The following is a 26,557-nucleotide window of genomic DNA, read 5'->3' as shown; positions in this document are numbered from 1 at the left end:
GATGTTTGTCTTTCCCTGTCCACCTTCACTTAGGACGATAATTTCCAGGTCCATCCTTGCGGCTGCAGCGTTCATGATTCCATTCTCTTGTATGATTGTGTGATGTTCCCCCGTACATATGAACCTCATCCTCTTTATCCATGCCTCGGCCGATGGACATTTAGCTTGCTCCCTTGTCTTGGCTATTGGAAATGGTGCTTCAGTGGACATTGGGGTGCATGAATGTTTTGAAGGGCCTTTCTTTCCTTTTGATGAAGTCCAACTTTCTGTTCTTTCCTTCCCTTTTGGGGTACTGTTTTTCTTGTCATGTGGAAGACCCCTTTGCCAAGCCCGAGGACCCAGAGGTTTGCTCCAATTGTTTTTTCTTAGGTGTGGTAAACGTGGCATCGTTTGTATTTATACACATTTTACATTTGCACTGAATGTTCCATGATGAGTTCATTTTCGTATCGGATAAAAACCATATCCCTATTCCATTCTACTGCCCTTGAGCTTCCGTATTAGAACATCCCAGGTTGGTGTATTGCTATGGAGCTATTTCTGCATTCTCTCTCTGTACACTGAACTCTGTCTGCCTCTATCCCTCCAGCAATGCCAGGCTGCCCTCCATAGAGCGTTCTCATAAGCCGAATCACCTCCCACTTTAATGTGCTTTCTCGAAATTATGTTTGATGTTCTGGTTCCTTTATCTTTTCTTTATACATTTTAGAATAATTTCATCCATGTGGGCCAAAGACAAAAAAAAAAAACTTCTGTTGGAATTTGGCCGTATTCTGTGTTGAGTCTTCCTATCCATGAATATAATACGTGTCCGCATTGTTGTAGGTCTTGTTTTGTTTTATCATACAGTTGCTCTATCCCAAATATGTATGCCCGGATTTCCCATTGTGGCTCAGTTTGTTACGAACCTGAAAGAGTGTCCAGGAGGATGTGGGTTCAATGCCTGACCTGGCTCATTGGGATGAGGGTCCCGTGGTGCCACCAGCGGCAGTGTGGCTTGGACCTGGTGTTGGTGGGGCTTTGCTGTAGGCTGGTAGCTGTAGCTCCAGGTTGACCCCCTTGCCTGGGACCTTCCGTATGCCGTGGGTGCAGCCATAGAATGACCGATGGAACCAAATGCTTCAAGGTTTTGGCAAATCTTGTGTATTGCATGGTGTTTTTCGTTTTGGTACCACGTTCTTTTGTGGGATTTACACACATGATGAAGGTTTTTGTGTCGACCTTGTATACTGAGACTTTGATAAAGTAACCTCCATCTCTTCCGTGTGTCTTGGAGATTCGGTGAGCCTTCCCGTGGAGGTAGCCATGCTATCCATGAGCATGGAGAATTATGTTTGTGCCTGTCTCATCTGTAGGTCTTTCTTTGTTTTTCCTGCCATGCTGCCCTGGCTCGTAGCTACAGTACTAAGTAGAAAAGAAGAAATGAGAAAGACCTTTCTGACCTGTTTTGGATGGAGGAGGAAGACGTTCATTGTTTCACCATCACGCAGGAGGCTTGGTGTAGCTTTTTGTCGAGATGTTCTCTACGGGGTTCAAGGAGTGTCCTTCTCTTCCTAGATTTCTGAGCGTTTCCTACATGAATGGGTATGGCACATGTTCTGCAAGCGCCATTGTGACCATGTAGGTCTTCCTCAGTAATGTCTTCATGCAGCCTATAAAGTTGATGGTTGTGCATAGTAAGCCAAGCTAGTGTTCCTTGGCTAGAGTCCCTCTGAACATAGGGTATTGTCGTGAGCTTCTTTGTTCCTGCGTTTGTTGTATTTTGTGATTTGTATTTTCTTGATGCCTTGTGTGAAAACGTAGGTTGTTGATGGGAGACCTTGCATCTTTTGTATTCTATAAGCATTTCATGCCAATTGCTTCCCTCTTAACACCAGTTTGTCTGGATCCTACCACCTGTTAGGTACTGCACGTTCCTTTGCCTACCGTTCTATATATTTTCCAAGTTCTCCTGGAGAGGCCTCTTTGAGCATGGAGTCGTTCGAAGGGTGCATCTCCATGTGCACATATCTGGAGGCTTCCTTTCTTCTCATTCTCGTTGTTCTGCAATGGACAGCATATGCTTTGGGCCCAGTGGAGTGAAATGCAGTGGCTCTTTGTTTCCTTATCGTATAGGTTCTCGAAACATCCCAGGCAGGAACGGCTCCAATATGACTGTGACAGAGGAGTGCTCTGCCTATTTCCCTTACACTGTAACCATAAGGGGATTACCTGAACATGGAAATGCCAGGCTTCTGAAGATGTGTCTGACAGGGCCAGTTCACAGCCACCCCTGCCCATTGTTGTCTGGATCAGCTTACAAGTACAGAGAGAGCCAGGGTCCAGGAGGGGGCCCAGATGCAGCGCTCTGCCGCTTTCTATGGCTGTGATCCCATGTGGGCATTGGCTACCACCAGAAGGCTGACAGGCAGGAGTCGGGTGCAGTCCCTGGCTGGGGGATCAGCACTCCCAGTGGGCAAAGCTCCAGCCTCTCTCCTACTGCCCAGGGCAGGTCTGAGCTGTGGGTGCAGCCACCAGTCTCCGAAGGCCGATGACAGAGGCAACAGGAGGCACTCCCCAGCTCTGTCAGCCACAGTCCCTGGCTGTTGGCAGGGACCGTGATGTCCCAAGGAAGAAGGCCCACCTCCCAGCTGCAAGGAGGTGGTCTTGAGCAAGTCAGAACTGCCGTTTCTCATCTTCAGCAAGCAACATTTCCATCCCTCCCTGTTGCTTCCTCCCAACCTATGCGGTTGCCAGGCTTTCTTTTTCAAACCTCTTCCAAAGCACTTCCTGAAAGGAAGGGCATCCTTACCCCGACTGGCTAAGAAGCACCTCTTGAAAATAAGCAAGTTTCCCCTCACCCAACACTCTTAGCTCCTTCCAAGGACCATCCTTGCTCCCTCCTGCATGCTGCTGAGTAGCAAAATGTTGGGGATCCAGAACTCCTCCAATGACTGGTATGCTAGCAATAGCTTCTGTGACAGCAGGAAGCTCCTCCCCTCCAGGCCGAGGCGGTGAGGAGACTGTAGGTGATGGCTCTGTGCTCTGTGCCCCCTTTCAAACCCTTTGCATCCCTGCCATCTGAGGAAGGAAGGCAGTGCCTGAGAAATCACCCTGGTTACAGATATGTCAATTGGCCTGTCTGGAAAGAGGTCACCTGTGAGCCAGAGGGCCCGAATCCCCTCTGGAACACACTGCTGCGTCCCCACCACCCAAACAGGCCCTTCCAATAAGGCACGATGGCCTGGCCATTGGAATGGCTGGACACTGAAGATATGCTGTCTGTGACTGGGACACAGGGGACTCAGTGCCTTGGTCTTGGAGACACATGGCATTGGAAAGGCAGAACCCAGGCCAGGGGCCCCACATCCTAAGTCAAATGGGTTTCTTCAGCCAATGCTTTGACTCCCCCTTGAGGGGATTGGAGATGAGCTTCTCCCTGGTATCAGAGGGTCAGCTTCCCCTTGGTGTCTGTCATAGACAAAGAGTGTCCAGCCCCTGTCTCTGTCTCACACAAGCTGCACCAATCCAGCCCCTGAAATTGGGAAGCTCCTTCACCCACCCTGGGCATGGCGGGCATTTCTGTGATGCGGTGAATGTGCCATCCATTAATCCACTGTTTCCTTGATGGATGGAGGGATGCATGGATAGATGGAGTCTCTGATTGGCATTGGAGGGCCCCACCTGCAGCATGGGGAAGTTCCCTGACTAGGGGTCGAATCAGAGCTGGCATTGCTGTTCTACGCTACAGCCACAGCAATGCCAGATCCAAGCCACATCCGTAGCCCACACCAGAGCTCAAGGCAATGCTGGATTCCTTAACCCACTGCACAAGGCCAGGGATCAAACCCACGTACTCATGGATAGCAGTCAGATTCTTCATCTTCTGAGCCATAATGGGATCTCCCTAAAATACTATTTGGTGATGGTCTGTACATCTTTCCTTCCTGCAAATTCTATTGCATTCTTTTCTTTTCCATTTTGAGTCGGCTGCATTGGGGCCTGTGGGCTGTTCCAGGCCAGGGGTTGAGTCCAAGCTGCACCTGCTGGCCTATGGCACAGCCACAGCAATACAGGATCTAAGGCATGTCTCATACCTACACCACAGCTGACGGCAATGCCAGAACCTTATCCCAGTAAGCCATGCCATGTCGCATGCCCACGTCCAAATGGTTCCTAATCAGTGTCCTTAGAGCCGAGCCACACGAACTCCTGCTCTTTCATGTTGTAATGGATTGAAAAGCGAGAGTGAATGGCTCACTTTCAGTGTGCCTGCACCTGGGCATGAATCCTAGATTTTTGGCATTTGGAGCATTTTGCTTTTTCTTTTTTTTTTGTTGGCTTGTTTTTTTCTTTGTAAGTGTTGGCTGCCCCTGTGGCACACAGACGTTCCCAGGGACAACCCAAGATCCTTAACCCTCCTCACCCCAATCCAAAACGTATCCCTCATCACGTAAAGTCCCAGGTCTTCTTGTATCAAAAGCTTCCTGGGGGTGGATGCCAGTTGGCTGGTGAGGTTGGGACCACTGAGCTTCACATGATGGAACCTCCCCCCAAGCCATTAACAGGCCATGAGATTAAAGTCACTCACTCCCTCCTTTGTTTTGTCCTCACCGGGACTAAGAGACCGCTGCCTCCACCATTTAGCACATGGCAATAATCCCACCAAGACGATAGGATGGTTCCCCCACCCACAAGGCACTGAAGCAGAAAGTCCTGTCTCTACAGCCAAGCCTTTTCCTCTCTGGACAGCCCACCCCCACGGGACACCCTGGAGGAGTGGAGGATCACCCCAGCCTGTCATGTGGCCACCTCAGAGAGGCAGGGAGAAACTCTCTAGAGGTAAGGGCTGCCTCCAGCCTCCATTCTCATGACTGGTGAGTGTCCAGAGGGCTGAATGGCACAAAAGCAGCTCTCTATCCCCAGAATGTTCAGGGATGCAGCACATGGAACCAATGCCCCAGAAGCCCCCTAGCCCAGCAGGCTGGAGACACAGGGATGATGAGGCTGTCCCTGGGGCTCGTGAGAGCTGTGTACTCCCAGGAACAGCCTGGGCATCCTTGTCTCTGTGGAGGAAAGACTTAGTCATTCACCTGTGGATCCAGACTGCCTGGGATCTCACACATGCTCCGTTCCTCTCAGATCCTCTCTCTGTCCTCAGACGACCCATCTCGGAGGACACAGGCACATGCAAGACGACAGTGCACCAAGTGCATTTCACAACAGAACGATTTTATCCATGTTTTACATCCCCCATCGCAAAGGAGCTACTGTGCCCACCCACACACACCCAGACCCAAGTCCCCACCACCTAACCCCACCCACCCCCACCCCCTCCTGGCTCTGGTCATTCTGTCCTTCCTCCCCACCCCTATGGCAGCCAGGATGGTTGCTAGGACCTGGAGGAGCCCAAGGCTTCCATGGGGGCTGCCCAGTTGGTCTGCCCTGGAGGGCTGGCCCACCGTTCCCTACTGGCTGCAGTGCCGCTTCCTTCTTCTCCGTGTGACACATGGGTCACACCTGCTCCTTTTTGGCTGGGAAGGGTCAACCAGCCCGAGAGCCAGGGTGTGCATCCCAGAGCCTCGCAGGTCAGCCCTATGCCTGGCCAGGTCCTCAGCAGCAGCCAGGCCTCCACACCGAGCCCGCTTTCTACACTTGGCAGCTTCCAGGGGGCCTGAGCTGAGGCCCATTCTCTGGGGCACAGGGGCCTGGAAAGCTTGCTGGGCCCTCTGCCCTGCAGTGCAGACAAGACCTGAGGCAGGGACAGGGCTCTGTGGCAGCCCCCAGGGCAGCAGGCTGCGGTGAAGGCCCAAGAGGAAGGCCAGGCTGGGGAGCTCCTCCTCATCCTCACTGAACCCGTGACCCAGCCCTGGGGCTCCACTAAGAGGAGAGGCCTCCCTGAGAACCTTGCTGGCCCTGGGTCCTGATGGAGGGCCCGAGCGCTTGGTGCCCTGGCGACGAAATGGCTGTGCAGTTCCAGCCTGAGGGGGCTCCTGATATCCTGGAGAGGGCACAGAGCCTTTGTGCCTGAACAGGCCCCTGTCTGTTTGGGGGTGCCTTAGATGGCCATGGCAATCCATCTGGGGTGTCCAGGTTTCATCTCTGACCACGGGCTGTGGGCCTTACTCGTTCCTCTGGGCATCTTGTTGGGCCACAGACTCTGAAGGTCTTGAGTCCAGGTGGGGTGCCCTGTGACTGAGGGTGACTGACACCCTGTCATCATCCTCCAAGGCCAGGACTTGTGTCTGCACCAGCTGGTGGGAGAGAGGTGGACAGTGACTGCTCTGCACCCTCCAGGGTGAGCCGGGGCTTATGGGCAGGGGGAGGTGAGATGGGACTCACATCCCCAGACAGACCCTGTGGCCTTCCTGCCTTCCTCCTGCACCTTCTCCCCAGCAGGGTCCTTGCCCTGTCCCCGGCTCCCCTACTCCCCTTCCATTCCTCCTGGCCTGCTCCCACCTGGGCAGCCTCCTGGGTGCAGGGCCTCTCCGTCAGGGGAGGGAGGGACAGAGCCTTCAGGGCCTCCTGCACTAGGGCCCTCCCCAGCCCTGGCTGACCTGGGTCCTTTCCTCCTGGATTTCCAGGCTCACCTGATTTCCCCCCGTGCCCCCAGTCTCCCTAGTGTCAGTCCCTCCCCTGGCCACCTCTTCAGGGGAGAGTCCTTCCTCCTGCTGCAGCTCCTCAGCCAGGCCCGAGAGATCCAGCTCTGGTTCTGGGGAAAGCAACTCTGCCAGGAATCGGGGGTGAATGACCGCCTCCACCTGGAATGGAAGGAAGATGGTAGGAGCAGCCTTGGCCGGAGTGCCCTGGGAGACGGGAAGGCTTGGGGGAAACGTGACTAGCTGAGGCCATTCCAGAGTCCCCCTCACAAAGGGGGAGCTTTCAAACTCCCATAGGTATTGTCTACTCTCACATAAACACACACACACACTCACAAGCAGGTGCACATGCAGACACATGGGCTCCAAAGCACCAACACATAGGCACCGACACAGACACACAAAGGCCTACAAAGAGAGAGAGACACACACATGTCCAAATTACACATCCACATATACACATCCTATGCACCAAAGTACACTCAGACACACAGATGTCAGGGTCAAGGACCAGAGCATAAATCCCATTATCCTGGGCCAAAGCCAGAACTAGGGTGCTAAGAGCATCTCTCCCTGGAATCCTGGAGTCTCAGACTCCAGGCCCAGCCCACCTTGGTGTCAAAGTCCTCCTGGGAACACAGCTTGTCCACGTAGCTGAGGAGATCCGGGTCTGGGAAGCAGCCGTCCTCGTCCTGTGGCAGCTCATATCCATCCTCTCGACATTCCATATCTGACTCACCTGTGGCTGAGGGGCCAGGACCCACCAGTGCCTGCGGGATGTCCCCATGCTCCCTGCGAGCCTCAGGGGGAATCTCCTTGGGGGCCTTGTTCTCCAGCAGCTGCCAGGCTCTGCGTGGCCTTGGGTGGGTGTGCTGGACCCTGAGGCCGTGATTCCTTGGAGCACAGGCTGAGGCAGAGCAGGAGAAAGGGAAAGTGAGGGGACCCAGCACCCAGAAGCTGACCGCTGAGCAGGCACAGGGGAGGGCATTGTTGTGGGGCAATGGATATGCATGTGGGCAGGGGGAGGAGCAGCCAGAGCCTCAAGTTTTGAGGGAGGCCAGATTCAAGTCAGGGACAGGTAAAAGTCAGGTGTGAGAACGTGTGGAACATCTAATGATCAAGGGTCTCCCCACCAGCACACTCGTTAGGCAGATTTCACAGGGGCCCCTTAGACAGGGAGGAGGGTGATGAGGTTCTAAATGGACCAGGTCCACACCGCAGAGGGGAAAAGTGGTGACTGAGACCCCCTCAGGGGCTATCCGTGTTGAAAGACCAATGCCCCCTTGAGGAAAAAGGACCAATCTGGGAACAGGGACCAGGCCTAGGCCTCTCTTACCTGTGCCTTGACGTCCAGAGGGAAGGTGATTCACAGACTGAGTGCCCCTTTTGCGGGATGTGGGTTCCTGAGGAGCCAGCTTTGGTGGAGCTGGAGGTGGCATGCCCTGTGCCCGTGTTGTGCAGGCCACGTTCCCCATAATGATCTCATCCTCTGCCTCAAATTGCATGAACCTGGGGGGTGTTGAGGGACAGGCCCCAGTGAGAAAACCACCTGGGCTCTGGAGCCCACCCAGGGCAGCAGGACCGAGGGGGTGAGGAGAGGGTGTCCTTGGGGCTGTCAGGGCCCTGTGAGGTGCTGTCACAGCAGGGAACTTCTGTCTCAGAGGTCCAAGATCTGGGCCTCCTCCTGCCTGACCAGCCCTGGAGCTGGAGGGCATGGCACAGCAGAGACCCAGGTCAATCTCTGGGACCAGGCTTAGGGACACCTGGTGGGTGGTGGGGGCCCATGCTCATGTGCCCCCGGACCTTGTCTGACCCAAACAATGGAGATGGCCACTGCCCTTGTCAGGCACGGGTCCCCACAGAGCCCTAGCTTGAACCCAGAACCTGGGCCTGGGGGGAGAGTGCGGGAAAGCACGCATGAGACAGGGCCCAGCACAGGCTGGAGTGGGGATCCTACCCTTAGAGGTGAGGCATCTCTTGCCACTGAGAGCTAGCTGCTCCTTTGGTTTTGTTTGGAAACTAGGAGATTCACATGCAGAAATGACAGGGAGGGCCAGAGACCCATGGGCTTCCCCAGGGATGGCCGGTTGCCCATTCCAGCCACCGCTGATGAGGAGAGGCCTACCACACGCTAGGTCAGTGATGGCCAGGCACCCAGCTTGAAGGGGTGCCAGGCTGCCGGGTGGAGTCCTCACCCCTGCACAGCCCCCATGCCTTCAGGGGACCCCCTCCTGGGCCGCTGTGCTCCCCAAGGCCATCCTGAGGCCTCCCCACATCAGCATCACGGTAGGGCAGAGCTCCTGGGACAGGCAGGCTGGAAGAGCCAAGCTCTCCAGGTGGCAGAGGGGATTCTGGAGGCCAATAGGATTTGGGGATTCAGGGAACAGGAGGTGTCAGGTGCCAGCCTCCTCTTGCATCCTCTCTGATTGCTAGCACCTGAGCCAGATCCTGCCCTGGGGCCTGCCCATCACCCACCACCCACCCCACCATGTTGCCCATGGCCCAGGACCCTGACTCACTTTGCTGCCATTTCATAAAAGGCCATCCTCTCAACGGTGCTCATGTGCTGCCATTCCTGCATGGCCTGCCGCATGCCCTCCTCCAGCGTCATGGTGGGCTTCAGGCGAGCCAGGGTGCGAAGCACTGGGCTGTAAGCCCTCAGGGTCAGTCTCTTGGTACAGCCCAGCCCCCAACTGCCCAACCGCACCCAGCTCCAAGGCCTCCATGGGCCCCACCCCTGCCAAACCCAGGCTCAAGAGGGGGAGATGAGGGTGTCTGGAGAGCAAAGAGAAGCCTTCCTGGTGCCTGGTGCCTCCACCTCCCACTCACCAGACGATGATTGTCCACTCCCTTGCTATAGCTGGGACCCTTTGGCTGGGGGGCGCTTTGCCATCTCACATAAAATGCAGCCCCCTCAATGCGGGAGGGCAGGCGCCAGTCTACCTGGTAACAGGTCTGAGAAGCCCAAGGATTCTTCTGCCCGGGTCTCTGCACTACATGGCCTAGTCCCCCTTTTCGGAGGGACCTCGGGTCTAGGAGGGAAGTTCCTGCCAGGCTCACAGCTCTAGGAGGATAGACCCTTCCCCTTAGGACAGCTCGACGACCTCCCTGTTCACACTGGACTTCTTCAGAACAACAAGGACTGGGCATGCAGAAAGTTCTGTCCTGGGCCTGAATGTCCTAAGCCTTATCTGAAGTGATTCCCACTGGCTGCCATAGGCCCAGGTCCATGTTGAAAGGAGGTAGCACCAGAGAAGCAGGTCCCATTCAAACTCTGGCTCCTCACATCCGAGCAGGACCCTCTCGGACTGCTCTCCTGCACTCAATGTTATCATGGCAGTGCAGAAAGTGAGACAACTGGTCTTGCATGGTGGTGGTAGCTGAGCTAAGGCACGGACGGGATGTCATGGACTGGACGTGGGACACATCTGAGTGCAGACGTGCCTCCTCATAGCATGGGCATTGCTGTCGACCCGCCTTCTCTCGAGGTGAAAGGATGCCTGGAAACCTAAGCAGGGAGTCCATGCCAAAGTCCTGTGTATGTGAAGGCTCCAGCTGAGCTAATGAGGGCCTGAGAGGTCACTTACATGAGAAAGCAGGAGAGAGCTTCCGCATCGGGGCTCTGGGGCAGGTGGCTGCGGGCCAGGGACTTGAAGCGCTGCCAGCGTCGGAAGTTCAGATAGACGCTCTGATGGTGAGAGGCGTCCTCCTGAGGGCCCGTGTGCTGGGAGGCATGCAGGCTGCCTGCCCCAGAGGTGCCATGTGGCCACGGCCCGGAGCTCGCTGGGTGCACGATGAAGGCCATCTGGGCATCTGGCGGTGCAGCTTGAGGAGGAAGGCCTGGGGCCAAGCCTCCCTTGCCAGCCTGAGCTGCTGCAATAGCTGGGGAGGCCACCCCACTGTCCCCCGCAGGGCTTGCTATGCAAAGGGGTGCAGGACACAAAGCACTCCCCATGAGGGCCCTGGAAGCATTCCCATTGAGGGGGGCCTGAGGGCGCCCAAAGGCCTGAGACTGGTGGGGCAATGCTGACCTCCCTCCTGACCAGACTGGGACAGGGATGTTGCCAAGCCCTGGGGCAATGGGGCCATGGTCAGCAGGAGTCACCCGAGGTGTCATGGGGTGAGATGGCTGCAATAGGGTGCTGCCAGGCAGGAGTAATAGTGGCAGGTGCTGCTCCAAAGTTAGCTGGGGTTGGGAGCCAGGAGTGGGGGGAGGATAGGAGCGTGAGGCCCCAGGGTGCATGACCACATCCGTGCCCAGCAGTGGAGATGCTGTGGAGAGAAAGGAAAGGGGTGAATGGAAGAGGAGAATGGGCGACATGGATGGAGGCTCTCTGGGGACTCAGAGGGCACACCTCAGTGGGAGAGGGCATTTGGCCCGAGGAACCTGTGTGTTGTGCAGATGTCGTGGCGGGATTTTCATGGTCTGGCCTGCAGTTGAGAATGACTTCCCTGGTGACCTTGATCCCCCGCACCCAGTTCCCTGCCCCTGTCTACCGAGAAATGCTCAGCTCAGCAGCAGGGATTGGAGAGCCTCCCTGAGGAGCTCCCTGACACCTCGTCCTCACAGGCTGTCCGCACGTCCTGGACCTGAGAGGCCATCAACTCTGAGCATGCCCCTCAGCAAGGTCACTGGCAGGTAAGGGCCTTCTCCAAGGTCCTTCCAGGCACCGTGAGGCCTTTGATGGACCTCCACTGTCTAAAGTCGAAGGGCCTCACATCCTCCTCAACCCTTCCTCTCGGGATGCTCAGCACACATCTGTTCTGTCATTCTTTTCCTGACCTCACACAACACCTCTCAAGGCTGAGAAGATCGCTCTGCACACAGAACCCTTAGACAAACACAGAACAGCCCCACCAAGCATGCACCTGCCTCTCCGAACCACCCACAGTGGACACTTCACGGGGGCTAAGGTGTGCCACCCCATCCCGATGGCCCTGAATCCCTCCCACCATGCAGTTCTGCTCCTCAGAGAGAAGTCTGAGAAGTCGGTGTGTGTCCCCTGCATGTTTGCCACTTCCCATCCAGGGTTGGCTTCCGAAGATGAGCACGGGCCCAGGGCGGCTCATGTGACAAGGGTCATGGGAGTAGAGGCTGCCTGGGGTCCTTCCCCTTCCAGCTCCCAATAATGGAATGTGAGGACAAACTGAGAAGCAGGCAGGAGTCAGGTGCCATTGTGAGAAAACCGCCCATTCAGGAGCAGGAGGTACATGCCACGAGGCACCGAATTGACCTCCACAGGTGTCCTAGGATGTTTGAGAGTAGCAGACTAGATCATCTTCCTGCCTCTGTGCCAAACAGCTTCACCCCCCCCCACCTTTACAAAGGAAGCAGCCTTCCTAGACATTCCACCTGCACCAGCCTCTCTCCACATGTAGTAGTAGTGACTTGAAATAGGAACACACTCTTCATCTCAAAGTCAGGCCTCAGCTTCTGCTGTGAGACCCCTGACATGCTGCGCCATGTCTGGAGAGACGTATTTCCACAAAAGGGAAACCAATACAGAACACCTCAGGCCCACGAGTCCTAGCTTGGGTGAAGTCACCTGGTTGCCCATCCCTTGTGGAATCCAAGGCCACAGTTACCTGACCTGAGAAGTGAGTTCTGGGCGGGATGGAGGGAAACGTTCTGGGCCGTGGCAGCGAGAGTCACATCCTGCCCAGCTCAGAGCAGACCCTTTCCTGAGCATGTGGCCACAGACAACACCCACCAGCACTGAATCGTTTTCTGACTATACCCTCCCATTCCACGCCCCCATTAGCCAGAGTATGCTCCAGTTCCAATCCCTTAGAGAGGTCTGGTGAGGCGAGCTTCAGATGCCTGAGGACTACAAGGCGGGGCTAGGCTTTCCCCATGACCCACCCAGGGCCAGCCACAGGACACTGGCTCCACACATGTTCCAAGTGGCTTGTCTCCCTGCTAGAAACCTCCAACCTGCCTGCTGCCATCCTGCCTCCCCAACCAGAGCAAGGCCTCTTGAACCACCTCCAAGCAGCTGTCCTCCCCAGGGCAGCCTCAGGCTTCTACAGGCTCCCCAGCTGAGATGTCCCTGGGGTGCAGTGCTCTCGCCTTCCTCTCCTTCCATCCAACTCCATGTCCACAGTGAAGGGTCCCAACGGAAACCCAGGGATTTGAGGGAGGCCCTGTCTCTTGGAAAACAGCCCCTGTCTAGAGGCTTACCGCCTTCTGAAGCCATTCCCACAGGCATGGGCCTGGACCACCATGGGCTGGTGGCCTCAATGTGGACAGTCAAGAGCAGGACCCAGTGAGGGACCTGCCCCAACAGATGCTCAGGACGCAAGTAAAGGAGCCCAAGTTTGAATCTCAACAGTAGAATGCGGGCCTCCAGTCATTCTGCAGTGGGGGAGGGGCCGAGGGCAGGTGAGCCTGGGTGGGGGTGGGGTGCCATTCCATGCTGGCCTCTGCAGGGAGGCAGGAACCAGATGTTTCTTCCACCTTATGCAGGGGCCAGACAATTGTCGAGTGCCTCTTCAGGCAATGTATGTAGTGGTTTTCAGAGTCACAGCACCAAGGTTTGTCTTGATGTTCCCTTTCCCTTCGTTATTCATCAACTTGTTTGTTGTCTTTCAACCTGCTCAGCTTCCGTCCTGGCTCTTGGCTTCCTTCCCCAGAGGCCAGACTTTCTGAACAAAATTCACCATTTATCATCTGATAACCACTTGGGTTTTCATGGCCACCTGGAACCCAATGTTTATGGTTTGGCTTCTCTCAGCAGACCCACCATTTGTGATTGGTGTGTGTCCGTCTTTCCTAAGGAAGCCGTCCTTGTGTGCCAACCAGCATCCAGCAGGACCCACCTTCCTCATGTTCCCTTGTGCTGGAAAGGCCCAGCCTATCCAAAAAGCCGCTGCACAGCCCACGTGCCCAAGACCAGAGATCAGACTGACGTGTTTCCCATATGATGACATTGCTGGTAAGTCTTGGAGCTTTTCCCTGTTAAATGTTTGAATGTAACATTTTCCACAAATCCTCCCTTCTCAGGGATCACAGTCCACGTGTGCCGAATAGCATATGGAGTGCTGAGTCCTCCTCTCCCCTCTTTCTCCTGTCCACTCAGTCCTCGTTTCCACCAAGGATCAGAGATACCTGTTTCATTCACATCTTTTCAGAGATCTTTTGGGCAAGCAACTTTGAATGCCATCCGTTTGCCTTTGCAGGTAGTATTCCTTTGTCTCTGGTTGAAATGTACCATGTGCACAGGGAACTCCATCTTGGACTTGTGATGGAAAAGGTTGGGGGATAATGTGAGAAAGTGATTACATATGTATCCTACATAGATATATATGTATCATATATCATATATACATACATCTGTCTGTACGACAAGGTCCTTTGGCTACGCAGCAGAAGTAGACAAAACATTGTAAATCAACTGCAGTGGAAAACCTAACCTCTTGTAAGATCAAAGAGTTCCTCTTGAGAAAGAGTAAAAAAGGAAACGAGAAAATTAAATTGCGTCCCCTTAGACCTGAGTATCTTTCCTTTTGTTGCCTTCCTACTGATATTATGGCTCCTCTGTTACTGGATGCATTTTTAACATGGGAGTTGCTCCATTCTCTTGAAATTCAATGTACTGAAAGGGCAGAGTGCTCAAAGCCAAGCAATAACAACAGTAAGTGTGCAGCTAGCTCCATTTGAGTTTTTCATTTCCCATACACAGTGCCTGCATTTAGCCTGACCTGTGTCCCGTGCACCATTTTGGACATATCTTTACCGCAAGCACTTTCCCTGTGTATCTGAAGTTTACCTTTCCCTCGGAATCAGCATGCATCTGGCAAGACTCACCCATAAGGGTACCATATTAGGCTACAGGGAGTGGGCAGTTCTTGAGGGGATGAGAACTTGGAGTGGAGACCAAAGGTGCCTTTTGGTCCAACCCAAAAGAAAATGGCAAAGGGACCCCAAATCTGCAGGCTCTTTGCATGAAATGGCAATGGAAGAGCCAAGATATACTAGTGCGTCGTTGAGCTTTATGAGGTTAAGGACAGAAGTAAGGGAGAAGACAAAATCTTCTCTCTCCTTACGTGAAAAAACCAGATTTGGGGGGGGGGGTCTCTTGGTTTAATTGCTTTCTCCTTTGGGGGACACACGTGCTGCCTCTGGATGTTCCTAGGCTAGGAGTCACATCGGACCTGCACGAGCAGACCTCTGCCTAGCCAGAGCAATGTGGGATCCAAGCTCTGTCTGGGACCTACAGCACAGCTCAGGGCAACCACGGATCCTTATTCTACTGAAGGAGGCTGACATGGAGTGTGCATCCTCACAGATCCTAGGGCGGTTTATGTCTGCTGAGCCATGATGGGAATTGCTGGCTTTTGTAGGTGTGAAAACATCGACTGCCCATGATGTGAGTGTTCCCTTTGACACAGTGCCAGCTTTTTATCCACCAATGTCCAATCTCCACGTGTCCAAACCCACTCGCATCAACGTCCTCCCCAGCAAGCCCTGCTTAAAAGCTGGTGCATTTCCTGTCTGCATCCCATACCCTTGCTCTTGAGCATCGAGGCTTGTCCTTGCCTATGGTGCTGTCTGCATGGGAATCAACGTAGCATCCCTGACACAGCCAAACGGATACACACCTGAAGAAACATTCAGATTGGGAGTTAAGGTCAGCTAATCACGATGCAAATGATAGGAATGCGTATGTCCGTCTTGTGTGGTGAGAGGCGAGGTCTCGGGAACATCATCAAGGGAGGTGAGGGGTGAAAACCTCCTAGGACTGCAAGCAAATCTCTTGGGAGGCAAGAGTCCCTGTGTGCAGTAGCAGAACTACAATTCCTCCTGCTGTTAGGGTGTTGGGCAAGGAAGGAGAGGTTGAAAGGATTATTGCAGATTGAGAAGAAGGAGTTGTGTGGGTGCTTCCCAAGCTTCTTGCCCCTTGCAAAGGAACATGGACTCCAAAGAGGGTGAGAAGCTGAGGCGAGAGTATCTCCTGCAATGCCATGGTGAGCTTTGTAGGAAGAAACTCTGGATGGGGCAGAGCAAAACTGAGCACCATGGGAATAGGACTCTCTATTGGAGCGTTTATACTGAAGAAACATTTCAAGGGTTTTCAAACAAGACCTTCATATGAGAAGATTGCTGAGGCACCCATTGTACCCAGGCATTCAGGAAGGCCAGGCTTCCTTGTTGCTTCCTCCCCTTCTTCAGCCACTCCTGCAATTTGTTACAAGATTCTCACGCAGAGCTTAGATGTAGTATTTGTGGGGGTTTCTTGTTTGGTTGGTTTTGAATTGTTCTTTCCCCATGACAATGGTTTTGCTACTGTAAAGCATGGTGACCCAGGTACACACACATGTACACATTCTAGTCTCTCCCATGAGCATGCTCCATCACAAGTTCCCAGTGCTACACAGCAGGATCTCATTGCTAATCCACGCCAAAGCCAATCCTTTGCATCCCTTCACCCCAAGCTCCCAATCCACCCCACTCCCTCCCCAGATGTCGTATTGGCATGAGTCTTCTCAGGGACACTGACACAAAAGTTGCCTTGTGGAAACGAGGTGCTCCCAATTCTTCCATCATTTTTGACTGTCTTTGGACTTCTGAGGGCCGCATCCATGGCATCGGGAGATTGCCAGGCTAGGGGTCCAATCAGAGCTGTGGCCCCTGGCCCATGCCAGTGCCTCAGCAATGCCAGATCCCAGCCGTGATGGCAACCTACACCGCAGCTCACCTCAACACCCACCGGGCGAGGCCAGGGGTGGAACCCGCAACTTCATGGTTCCTAGTCAGATTCGGTTGTGATGCACCATGACACGAACTCCTTCTGTTGTTCATTATTTTATACTACCTCACAACCCTACATCCCGTCATCAGAGAGGCAGAGGTTGTCAAATCAGCAGTACTGTAATTAGGGAAACCAGTCATGGAAGTGGGTGTCTCAACGTCCTTTGGACCATGAGCTCTGATTGTTCCTGCAGAGAGCTTAGGGGCAGGCACTGGCGGCTGAGGAGAAACATCTCTGGAGATGGATCACTAGCATCAGGAGACAGTGAACCTTCCACTCCCACATGGAAATTGAAAGGCACCGAGAAATCCCAGGTTTGTATCTTGTGGACGTTTCAAGTCTGTGCCCTTGGGAGCTCTGGGTGTCATCAGATAGATGTAAGGGTCTTGAGAGGTATCCTGTGGAGGAAGAAATGCTGTGATGTTGGCATGGACCAGAAAAGTGATCTGAGGGTTCAAGTTACTTTGGCGAGCATTCCCAAGTCAGGTGGGTATGTTGAATCTGCTCCTACTTCTTTGTGGGTGGATGGCCACCTGAACGTCCATGATGTCGTGCCAAACGTAGGGAGGGAGAGGAATAGTGTTCCCAAAGTACCTGCTGTCTTGTGACTGGCCAAGAGGGTCAAGTTTAGCTCACCAGCATAACCAGGACAACCAGCACGGTACAAAGGAGACACACCTGTGCACCAACTTTTATTGAACAAGCTCCATGTGTTAAAGAAATACATGAAGAACAAACATGCGTGGAGAATCGAGGCATTTGGAAATTCTCTAGGCATGGCGACAGGAGCACCATCTCTGAAGAGAGGTTCCCAGATCTCCAACAGCGTGCTAGAATGGTTCTTTAATGGATCCATCCAATTTGCTAGGGGAAAGACCCTTCTCTTTCTAGACAAGCAAATCCCAACCCAAAGAGTCCACACAGCCTAAGGTGCTGTGGCCCAAAGGGCATGAATGTCCTTGGCCCACTTTGAGGATTCTGTGCTTAGGCTGGATCTCTGCAAACTCTTGTATGGGGATCCTATCTAAATGCATGGGTTTCACCGATGCAGTGTGACCATGGGGGCTCATCTCCCAAGAGATAGGGTTTAAGAAGAGATGGCCACAGAAGCTCCCAGGGAGAAGACAGGAAGACAACCCCAGAGAGCTTTGCAGCGAATGCAAATCCTCCATGACATTCCTGTCTTGTAGGGAGCTCCTGGGCCAGCTCTTCTGATGCTTCCTTCCCTCCCTCCTCTTCCCACCTGTCCCCTGCTGACTGAGCTGTTGTGCACAGAGACTACCATCCTCCAACCGCTCCTAGTGTCTGTTGAGGAGGGTCCGCTTGGGTAGTCAGTAGCGCACATTCGAGCAAAGAGGGTGGTTTCCCAAGGGGTGGCCTGCCTGAGGGTGGGGCCCGTCATGGTGGCCTTTGGCGTTCATTCCATGACAGCCCTGCTAAGGAATATGGGGACTGTTCAGCCATTGGGTGTGACCGCTCTGTGCTCTTGTGCACGCTGCAGATGCCTTGTGCCCTCCTCCATGTGGGTTCATGCCCGCATGGAGCTCAGGTCCGGAGCAGTGTTTCCACCACAGCTTTTAGCAGCACTGTGGATCAGGCTGCTGGGAGACTTGAGGGACTGTGGGGCCTATGCAGGCAGGGGACTAAAGTGTGTGAGTGATTAAAATGGGTGGCATTCCAGTGTGCCCGCCGTTCCAAAGCATAGGAAAGCTCGAAGGAAGAATTTCCAATTTGAAAACCCTCATGAGGTTCACAAGAAGTAGCTCAGGGCACGGGAAAAGGAGTGAAGATGTACCATCCAGGCTGCTAGTTTCACTTGTGTCTTCCTTTTTCACATACCAATGTCGGTCAGCACTTCTGTTCAAAGGGCATGCTTGGGTCTCTGTTGGGGGCAGCCTTGCTTAATGTAGTGATAACCACCTAGTTGGAGTCAGATGTAAATCGTGATGGATTTGCAAGCCTAGGGGGGATTGGTACAAGGCCACCCGGTTGTCGGGAATCTGGTAATGCGTCAAATGTGAGGGTTGGTTGGGTTTTGTCTATGGATATGTGTGTAAGGGGAGATCATGCCTGTGTTTGGGTGAGCGTTTGTCTTTGGAGGGTGCTGAGATGTGACAGAGGCATAGTCCAGGATCTGGCGTTTAGGTGTTTGTAAGTTGGTGTTCAGGGGCCTATTTTTCATGGATGTTTTCCGCCATGAAGTTGGGGATTGTGTGTCTCCTGGTGGACTTGGTAGGATTATCTGCCTAGGCCTCAGGGCAATGTTAGGGAAGTCCAGGGGCCAATCTGTGTATTTGTACCTTTGGGGCCTGTAGTGAAACTTCGTGGTTGGGACTTGACCCCAGCCAAAATTGAGAGTGGGACTGGAATCTACCTTGCCCTCAGCTTGGCACCTCAAGCCAGGATCCCAGGTTCAGAGAGGATTCGAGCGCACAGACTTCTTCTTTTTGGTGGCATCTGCCCCATGTGGAGTTTCCCCATCCTAGGATGGAGTGCCACAGCAGCAATCTGGACCACTGCAGTGAACATTCAGAACCCTTAGCCTTCCATGCCACAAACGAACGCCTCGACCTGCTCAACCCCACTCTCTTTGCACTGTCAGACCCCTCACCAGGTGTCAGGATTTGATGAAGCTCTGGTTCTTCTGCTTCGTGGCAGGAAGCATTTGGCATGAAGCGAAGCCCCAGGTAAAGAGTGAGTTTCGGAGCATAAGACCCTGGGGGGAGATACACATAAGCTGGCCAGGGAGCAGAGCAGCCCCAAGAACCCAGAGAGCTACATTTCTAGAATGCAAGGCCCAGTGGGGAGGGGAGAAGACTGCCTTCTTCCTCATTTGGGGGTGGCTATCAAGGCTTCCATCTCCAGCTCCTCATTGTGCCCTATATGGATGGTGTGCCCTGGGCTGTCACAGTGCTTGTTCAAATCGGTGTGTATTCCCAGGAGTTTGGTTGTATATCAACTGGGGTAATTCATCTCAGGTTTCCATCTCCTGTCGTCTTTTACCTAGGCGTGTCCCCTCTCCCCTGAGTTTCTGTCTGGGTGAGGTGCAGAAATGCTCCTTGTCCAGGACTCTTCTCTCCTTGACCTCATGCAGCAGGACTCGATCTCCACATCTGTTGTCTTGTGCTTGAAGTCTTGGGGGTTGTGTCTTGAGCGTGTCTGGCACTTCAATGCATGCGGTCTTCCTTCAAGTCGGGTAAGTCATGGCTGGGTTCCTTTTCTTGAGTGATCATCAGCTTTAGACCATTTCGAAGACCCCTTGAAAGCTTGTCTTTAACCCATCCCCAGTGGGCGGTTTCTGCTCTTTAAGGATCCTCCTCTGTCCTTCCTTTTAGGATGATGATTTGTGTGTTCGTGGCCTGTCATATGGCTCTTTGCTTTTTTGTGTGTAGCACATGTTCCGGAGCTGTGCATGTGTCTTTTGATGTGTTGAGGGCGAGTCGGCCTATCTTCTGGGACAGGTGAATGCTATATAGGTGGGCATGCCGTATTGGAATGCTTCTGGATTCTGCACGCTGGAAGAGTGCATGCCCTTGGATGGAGCCTTGGGGAGTGTGGGTTTATGGATATGCCGAGAGTGTGTTTTATGCGTGTTTGGAGGAAAGGACGTAGGCTGCTAGGTTTGCAATTGTGTCATGTACAGATTAATTGTGGGTCTGCTTGGGTGTTTTGGAGAGTGGTGTGTATAATGTGTTTGAGTGTGTATTCCAGGGGCATGGGCATTTGGAGGCATATTCGCTGGGGCTATGCACTTGTAGTTTTCAGGAGGGACATGTTAGGCTTATATATGTGGGGACGTGGGGAAGTGTGCGTCTGCTGGAGAGATGAGGTTCTGTGTTTCTACAGGGTCGTGGGAGACGTGCATTTCTTGGTGTGAGAAATATGTGCTGTGGTTATGTGTTACTAGTTTGCAGATGGATGAGCTGAGTCCTAGGATCATTGGATATGTGGAAGTCATTTCCTATGTGGTTTGCTGGCGATAGGTCCATGTGTCCTACGTGTGTATACTCGTTTGTGTGTCTATCACCAGGTGCATGAATGACCAGGTTGTGTTCCTATGGTATGGAGGTGTTGGGAGTGTGCCACGTTGCTTCTTGGCAGAATGCCGAGGTGTTTCTACAGGTCCTAGGTACGAAGAGATGGTGTGTCCACATTGAGGGTGAGGGCTGAAATACATATGCAGTTGACACCCACACAGGTGCAGTGTCCTGGCAGGGCGGTTGTCTTCTGGAGAGGTGGCACCATGTGTAGTGTTTGGGGCATCTGTTTGTTCAAGGGTTGGGAATATTTGTCCGTGTGTGTCCATAGGTGTTTGAGACGTGTACATGTGTATTAGTACGTGTAGGCCGATTGTGGCTGTGTGTGTATTTGAGGTCCTGGGGCTTCTGTAGTATGTATTTGGAGGGATGCCAGAGGTAGGTGTGTGTGTTTGGAAACATAGAAATCTCATAGGCGATATGTGTGTGTTCTGGAATCCTGGCCTAGAAGTCCTGTAGGGCTGTGGCCTTGCCTATGGGCTGTGCGTGAGGCGACTGTTAGGAGCTGGTGGTAGTGAGCCTGTATACGAGGTAGTCAAAGTGTACCACTGGTCAGTGTTTGTGTTCAGACCCCTGTTGGGTATGTGCATGTGAAGACTTCAGGTGGTATAGCTTTGTTTGTGGGGAAGTGGGTGGAGTGGGGGGTTGGCCTTTTCTTGTCTTTTCAGGGCAGACCCATGGCATTGGGAAATGCCCTGGCTATGGTGGAATTGGTGCTGCAGCTGCAGCTGCCAGCCACGGCCACAGCAAGGCAAGATCCGAGCTGCATATGGGACCTGCTCCATATCTGAAGGCAATCCTGGATCCAGGGATTGCACCTGCCTTCTCTCCTATACGGGTCAGGTTCATTCCAATGTAGCCCCGACGGGAATGCCTGCTGGAAGTTTTTTCCTCACAACATCATTTTCTGTTCTTTGCATCAGCCCAGTTATCTTTTCCGTGTCATCGGAGTTTAGTCTTGGCAGATTGTACTTGGCTAGGAAGGTGTCCTTTTCGTCTAGGAAGTCTGTTTTCTTGGCATAGAGTTGCTTTTAGTAGTCTCTTCTGATCCTCTGTATTCTGGGATGTCCATTGGAAGCTGGCGTGCATTTTGATGGTTATTGATTTGAGTCCACTCTTTTTTCCCTGATGAGTCTGGCTAAGGGTTTATCCATATGGTGGATGTATTCAAAGAAGCCGTTGTAGCTGCATTGATCTTTCCGATGGTTTTCTTCGTTGCTCTTTCCTTTCTGCTCTGATCATTAGGATGTCTTTCCTTGTGTTTGTCTTTCTCTGGTTGCTTTGGGCATAAGGCCAGGTTGTTTGTTGGTGGTTTTCCTTGTTGGCTGAGGTAGGCTTGTATTGCTGGAAAGGTCCCTCTTCGATCTGCCTTTGCTGCATCCCATAGGCTTTGGATTCTTATGTCTTTGGTGTCACTTGCTTCTTGGGATCTTCAGATTTCCTCTTTGGTTTCTCCAGCACTCCCTTGGTTGTTGAGGAGCATGTTGTCGAGTTTCCGTGCGTTGGTGTTTGTTGCCATTGTTTTCTTGGTGGTTGATTTCGAGCCTCATAGCGTTGGGTTCATACAAGCTGTGGGATAGGATTTCAATTTCCTTCCATGTACAGTGGCTTGCTTGGTGACGCAGCATGTGATCTGTCTTAGGGAATGTCGGGTGTGCCCTTGAGAGGAGTGTGTATCCTGCTTCATTGGGATGGAAAGCGCTCTACATATGGAGGAAGTGCCCTGTGGTCCAATGCATTATTGAAGGCCTGGGTTCCCTTGTTGATTTTATGTCTGGAGGACCCGTGCGTTGATGGGAGTCGGGTGTGAAGGCCCCCTGCTCTGACTGTGTTAGTGTCCATTTCTCCGTTTACGGTTGTAGCAGTTGCCCTCTACATTGCGGGGATCCTGTATTGGGTGCATATAGGTTTCCAATTCCCATCTCCTCTCCTTGGATTGATCCTTGACCGTTACGTAATGACCTTCTTTGTGTCTGATTAATATGCTTAATTTGAAGGTCTCTTTTGTCTGATGGGGGTGTTTCTACTCTGCCTCTGTTTAAATTCCCACGCAGGAGGAATATTTTCTTGCATCCTCTCACTTTCAATTTGTATGTGTCCCTCAAACTGAAGGGGGTCTCTTGAAGACAGCAGGTCTACCTATCTGTCTATCCCTCTACCTATCTGGATCGAGATCGAGATGGAGAATGAGATGGAGATCTCGATCTAGACCCAGAGAGAGGGAGATGCGTCTTCTTTTTGTATGCATGCAGCCAGTCGATGTCTTTCGGTTGGGGCATTTTGTGCATTTCCATTGAAGGTGCTTCTTGATCTGTATGTTCTTATGGCCATGTTATTAGCTGTGTCAGATTGGGTTTTGTTGGTCTTTTCCCGTCCTCCCTTGTTCTCTGCTCTTGTGGTTTGATGACTGCCTCTAGTGGGGTGTTTGTTGGGTGTTTTTTGATTGTTCTTTCCCCGAGACAGTTTTTTCCACTGTCCAGCATTGTGACCCAGTTCCCCATACATGTATAATTCGTCTTTGTGCCATTATCATGCTCCATCATAAGTGAGTCGTCCTCGTTCTCAGTGGATCTCCTTGCTAATCCCTTCCAAAAGCAGTCGTTTGCATCCAATAACCCCAAGCTCCCCATCCATCTCACTCCCTCCCCTCGCTCTAGGCAGCCACAAGTCTATTCTCCAAGTGCATGAGTTCCTTTAGGTGGAAAGGTTCCTTTGGGCTGTATATGAGACTCCTCATATGAGTGATGTCGTATGGTAGTCGTCCTTCTCTTTCGGACTTCCTTCACTCAGGATCGAGGATCTCGTTCCATCCATGTTGCTGCAGATGGCATTAGGGTGCTCTGTTGGCGCAGGAGTATTCCATTGTGTGTATATACCGCGTCCTCTTTGGCTCTTAATTGTTATTTCCCTGATACAATCTTGTTTTCTACTGCACAACGTGGTGACCCCGTTACACATACATGTAGGCATCCTATGTTCTCACATCATCATGCTCCGTCAAACGTGACTAGACCTTGTACCCAGCGCTACACAGCAGGATCTCATTGCTAATCCATTCCCAAGGCAATAGTGGGCAGGCATTAACCCCAAGCTCCCCATCCACCCCACTCCCTCCCCCTCCCCTACCCCTTGTCCACCACAATTCTATTCTCCAAGTCTATGTGTTGCTTTTCTGTGGAAAGGTTCATTTGTGCCGTATATTAGGTTCCAGATATAAGTGTGTGGTATCCTCTTCTTGAATGGATCCCTTAACTGTGAACTAGTGTCCTTCTTTGCCTTTCTCGATGGCCTTCGTTTTAAAGGTGATTTTGTTGGAGATGAGCAGCACTACTCCTGATCTCCTGTCTTGTCCATTGGCATGAAATATCTTTTCCCATCCCCTCCCTTTCAATCTATACGTGTCCTTTGCCCTCGTGTGAGCTTGTCTAGGCAGCAGATTGAAGGTTTTTGCTTTGGTACACAATCTGGCATTCTGTGTCTTTTGATGGGAGCATTCGGTCCAGGAACAATTCAGGTGGGCATTGATAGATGTTTCTTGATTGCCATTTGAAGCCTTGTTTTCCCGTTGATTCTATGTTTCTCTTTTCTCCTTTCTTTTCCTTTGGGTGGATGGGTTCCGTTGATTCTCTGCTGGAGTCCTTTCCTTTTCCGATTTTTGAATGTAGTGTTGGCTTTTGGTTTGGGGTTGCCCTGTTTTGTTATTATGTTAACCCCTTCATATGTCTGCTCACTTTAGCCTGACCGTTACATAGGACCAAACGCGTCACTGAACCAAGAAAAAGGATCTACATTTTCTTCCATTCCTCGCCCTCGTTGTATGATTTGATGTAGTTTATTTCATTTTATCTTTTCGAAATCTTCATGGTTAGATCTGTATGCTGGCTTCTCTAAGTCACTGCTTTCCAATGGTTTTTTTCTTTTTTCTTTTTTTGAATTGGAGAAGCCTTAGAGTATTTCCTTCAGAATGGGTTTTGTATTGCAGTACTCTTTCAGTGTTGGTTTGTTGGAGAAATTCGTGATTTCCCCTTCGATTTGAAATGATAGTCTTGCTGGATAGGGTATTTGGAGGAGGCAGATTATTTGTTCTTTCTTTCAGTGCTTTCAATGGGTCTCGCCACCCCCTTCTGGCCTGGAGTGTTTCTGTAGAGAAAACTGCTGATAACCTTATTGGGGTTCCCTCATCATGAATGCCTTGCTTTTCTCTTGCTGCCTTTGGCCTCCTCCCTTTCTGTTTACCTTTGGCCATATTGATCAGAATAGGTCTTGCTGCACGCCTGTTTGGGTTCAACTTGTTTGGGGCTCTCTGTCCTTCCCGTATCTTGCTATCACTCTCCTGTAGTTGTTGCTTTAAAACCTCGATTGCAGGACTCCCTGTTGTGGTGCCCTGGAAACTGGCCATGGCCCCTGCCCCTCTCCCCCAGCCTCAAGGACCAGACCCTCCCTTTGGCTGATGACATTAGGAGATTTCCCACCAGATGGCCCGGCCCTGAGAGCACTAACTCTAGGAATTCCCTGCCGCTCTGTTTCTAAGCCCCACTGACCCCCTGAGCAAGACCGGCTGCCTCCACAAGGCCTGGGTATGGGCATCTTCGGAAAAGCCTCAACCAAGACCTTGAGAGAACACCAGATGTCTAAAGGAATGAGAAAGGAAGAGGGTCCCGGTTAGGGGTGTGCTGGTGCAGCCCAGGGCCGTGCCAGAGCTGAGGTCTGCAGGGGCTTGAGCTGGCCAGGCTCCACTGCCAGACCAGCTCTGTTGGGCCCTGTTGGGACATATGTCCCTTCTCGGCCTTGGACAGTGCCTTCTTCTGGACCTCCAGGGGTTCTGCAGGCACAGAGGCCCATCTGCTGATAGATTGAAACCTGTGATTGTCCTGAGGGTCAGTCAGGAGCTTCCTACATCAGGGCGCCCATGCCTGCCTGCATGGCTTACACAGGTTCATCAGCCATGGGATGCCAGTGTTTGGAACTTCCCAGAAGTACAACTGAGTGACCGTGCATGGCAGAGACTCCTCTGACCTAGCTCTGTTGCTTGCAGCCTAAGTCCCCTGTCCTCTCTAGGGTGGTTCCAGGGGGCTGCCCTCATCTGTGACCTCCCATTTTCAGGGTGTCTCATGGGGATGGCCCGCTGGGGCTTAGACGGCTGACATGCCCCCTACCCCAGCATCTTCACCAATATCACCTGCTTCTCCCATGGGACCAATGAGATCCAGAAGCACATGCCTCTCCCTGAGCCCACGGTCCCTCCACCTACACCCAGGTTCCATCACAGTCTCTGCAGGCTGCTGGCTCTCCTGGGCCTGGCACAGGCTTTGTGCCCCCAGAGACTGGCCCCTGCTGCTATTCATGCTCGAGGTCCTGCAGCAGGCCTGGTGCAGACCCCCCCGAGCTCCTGTGCTCCTGTCTCTGCCTCAGACTCCAGTCTCCATTTGGCAAACAGCCACCACTCCCCCACCAGCTCTATCAGCTGTCCATGGCCCCATCTTGGCCTTCCAAGATGTGGCATTGCTGTGGCTGTGGTGTAGGCCGGCTGCCAACCGTGGCCACCCCACAAACCAAGCCTGCAATCTCCAATAACCAAAGGAAAGTCTCCTCATGCTGCTGCCTTGGGGCCCTATGGCCCCTCCTGTCGTCCGTCCTTCCTTCTTCTGTTGGGGTCCTCCATCTGACTCCTTGGACAAGGGGAGAGGACATGAGAGGGAGAGTGTCCCAGGAGGAAGGTAGGGGTGGGGATGCTGGTGGAGCCCAGCTGGGGACAGAGAGGGTGTCTTCCCTTGAGACTCCTTCCTGCCCTGGGAGTGCCCAGGCCTTCGGAGGGAATCGGTCAGCTCTAGCTGCCCTCACCAATCCCATGGACAATGGGGCTTAAATAACAAGAATTTATCAAGTCAGCGTTTTGGAGCCCAGCCTTCTGAGTTTCCGGTATAAACAAGCTGGGTTAGCCCTGAGGCCTCTCTCCTTGGATTCCTTGGCCCATCTCCGGCCTGTGCCCTCACATCAGCTCCCTCTGTGGGACTCAGGGTCTAAATCTGCCCTTTCTATAGGGGCACCCATCCTATTGTATTCGGGGCCACCTTAGTGACCTGATTTCAGCTCTTTCTGTACAAACTCTGCTGCAGGGCTTGCTGTGGTGTTGCCCTGGAACTGAACCCGAGAAGGAACCAGGAGTGTTCAGGTTCGATCCATGGCCTCG

Source organism: Sus scrofa, chromosome 14, assembly GCF_054392235.1.
Source record: "Sus scrofa isolate SSC_HxYL_T2T_F1_AM1 chromosome 14, Sscrofa_HxYL_maternal_Yorkshire_Landrace_v2.0, whole genome shotgun sequence".
Lineage (NCBI taxonomy): Eukaryota > Metazoa > Chordata > Mammalia > Artiodactyla > Suidae > Sus > Sus scrofa.
The sequence above is the reverse complement of the archived record's forward strand: the minus strand, read 5'-3'. Positions refer to the sequence as shown.